The sequence below is a fragment of the Trachymyrmex cornetzi genome, unplaced genomic scaffold, assembly GCF_001594075.2.
Source record: "Trachymyrmex cornetzi isolate Tcor2-1 unplaced genomic scaffold, Tcor1.1 scaffold2232, whole genome shotgun sequence".
Classification (NCBI taxonomy): domain Eukaryota; kingdom Metazoa; phylum Arthropoda; class Insecta; order Hymenoptera; family Formicidae; genus Trachymyrmex; species Trachymyrmex cornetzi.
The window spans coordinates 12,497-15,426 of record NW_017296884.1 but is presented as its reverse complement, the minus strand read 5'-3'; the positions used below and the strand labels follow the sequence as shown (position 1 = coordinate 15,426).

Here is a 2,930-nt window from a genome sequence, read left to right as displayed (position 1 = left end):
AAAATTAATGATAAGAAAAAAAAAAAAGAATATAAAATATTTTAATATAAATATATATATATAATGAATATTTTAATTAAAAAAGAGTTTTAAAAAGAATTTTTGATAAAAAGTTAATATATAATATAAAATTTAATTTTTGTTTAATAATTTATTTTATAATTAATAATATAAATGAATTTTTTTTAAAATATTTATAAAATTTAAATAATTTATAAAATGTGGTTTAATATATAATATTTATAATAATTAAAATTTAATAAATTAAATTTAGTAATTTATATTTAATAAGGATAAATATAAGTGCCAGCAATAGCGGTTAGACTTAATTTATGAGTAAATTGAATTAATTAGGAATTAAAAAAAATTTAAGAATATTTAATATGTTTTAATTAAAAGATTTTTTTATATGGTGAAATATATAATAATTTGAATGATTGAAGATATAATTAAAAAATAAGTTTGTAATAAGTAAGTTGATAAGTAAATTAGGATTAGATACCCTATTATATATATATAATTAAAATAAATAATTGAAAATTAAATGTTGATCATTAAATTTAAATAATTTGGCGGTACTTTAATAAGTTAGAGGAACTTGTTTAATAAATGATAGTCCACGATAGGCGTGTCTCAATAAAATTTTATATATTGTTGTTTAAAAGTTATTTTATTAGGAATTATAATTAGTAATTTTAATTAGAAAAAATTGAATTCAAATCAAAATGTAGAATTATTGAGTTGTAATGAGTTATAATTTTTTTGTCATAATGAGTTTAAGATTTAAAATATTTTAGATTAAGAAGATTTAATAGTAAATTTATTAAATAAAATAAATTGAAATTTAAGTGGGGTATGTACAAATTGCCCGTCATTTTCATAAATAAATAGTTGGAAGAAGTCGTAACAAAGTAATTGTACAGGAATGTGTAATTAGATGAGGTAATAATATAATTAAAGGTTAAAAATTTAATTGTAAAAGAATAAAATTTAATTATTATTTAAAAGTAATTAAAGATTAATTTTGATTAGATGAATTAATAAAAAAATTGTTATAGAAAAATAGAAGAAATAATTTAGTTAGGTAAAATAATTAATTTAGGGTAAAAATTAATAAGTTAAGTTAATTAAATTTGATTTTAAAAATAATGAGTAGATTTTAAAAATAATTTAGATAAGGGGAAGAAAAATTGATTTAATTTGATTAAAGCTATAAAAATTTTGTTGGGTTTTATTATTTAAAATTAAATAATTATAATTAATTATATTGAAAGTAATGTAGATGAATTTAATAAAAAATATAAAAAAGTAAATTTAATTAGTTGTACCTTTTGTATTAGGGTTTATTAAAATATAATTTAGTTATTTTAAATTTTTCGAATTTAAAAGAACTAATAAAAAATTAATAATTATGGTAGTTAATGTGGAAAAATTATTAATAATAAATTATTAGAGGATATATTCTAGTCAATTTTAAAGATATCTAGTTTTTTTTCATTTAAATTGAATTTAACTTTAAAGATAATTTAGTTAGGGGATAGTGGTATTGTTAATTAAAAATATAAAATATTATTATTTAAAGAAAGAAATTACGGGATAAGCTGTAATTAAAATTTAAAATAGGAGTTAATAAGATTATTGAATATAATATTAATTTAATGTAGATTAATATAATGAAATAATAGTTTTGTAAATATTGAGATAAATAATTTTAGGATAAAGTAATATTAATAGAATTTTAATTTTATAAAAAGGATTTAATAATTTATTTAAAATTTATAATTTAGTTTGTACATAAAAGTAATATAATAGATGATTTAAAAATATAAAAATTTAATATTATAGAAAAATGTTATTTTAAATTATATTAAATAAGTAATAATGATAAAATAAGTAAAATTAAAATAAAAATATGAATATTGGATTTAATAAAAAAAAGTTATATTGATTTTAGGAATTAGGCAAAATAGTTAAGTTCAACTGTTTAATAAAAACATAGTTTTTTGATTATAATAAAAAATGTTTACTGCTCAATGATTTAGAATATTAAATAGCTGCAGTATTTTGACTGTACAAAGGTAGCATAATAAATTGTTTGTTAATTATAAACTGGAATGAATGTATAAATGAAATTTAAGCTGTCTTAAATTAAATAATTGAATTTAGAATTTAAATAAAAATTTTTAGATGAAATTATGGGACGAGAAGACCCTATAGAATTTTATATATTAGTTTATAAGAAAATAAAATTATATATTGTAACATTTAGATAATAAATTAATATATTTAGTTGGGAGGATTATTAAATTTTGTAAACTTTAATAAATTTAATTAGAATATTAATTAATAGGATTTAGGATTGATTAGTTTAATAAATAATTGAGTTAGAATTAATTACCTTAGGGATAACAGCGTAATAATTTTGGAAAGATCATATTGATAAAATTGATTGCGACCTCGATGTTGAATTAAGATAAAAATTAAGTGTAGATTTTATTGCCATGGGAGTACCTGACTTTTAAAATCTTACATGATTTGAGTTTAGATCGGCGTGAGCCAGATCGGTTTCTATCTATAATAAATTATTAAATATTTGTACGAAAGGACTATATTTATAGATTGTGATTTTTTTAAAAGATGATAAAAATAAAAATAAATGTATGTACCATAAACCCACATTTTCTGGGAGATATTTAAATTTTCTTTCTCAACATCCAATTTCACAAAAAAGAGGAACGATCATTGGAATGGTTGATAGAGCATTTTTGTTATCGGTTCCTAAATATCATAAAAAGAACCTGATTTTTGTAGTAGGGACATTGTTGAACAATAATTATCCGGTTGATTTCATTTTCAACACAATTAATGAACGTCTAAAATCATTAATATATAATAAGACGTCAAAACAAAAAGTTATGACTGAAACTCCC

At 17.4% G+C, this 2,930-nt stretch overlaps 1 pseudogene; it reads right to left on the bottom strand.

Annotated features, from left to right (window-relative positions):
- LOC108760481 (cytochrome c oxidase subunit 1-like) overlaps window positions 1-2,679 on the bottom strand; it is a 6,058-nt pseudogene extending 3,379 nt beyond the window's left edge.
- Window positions 2,680-2,930: the final 251 nt, after the last annotated feature.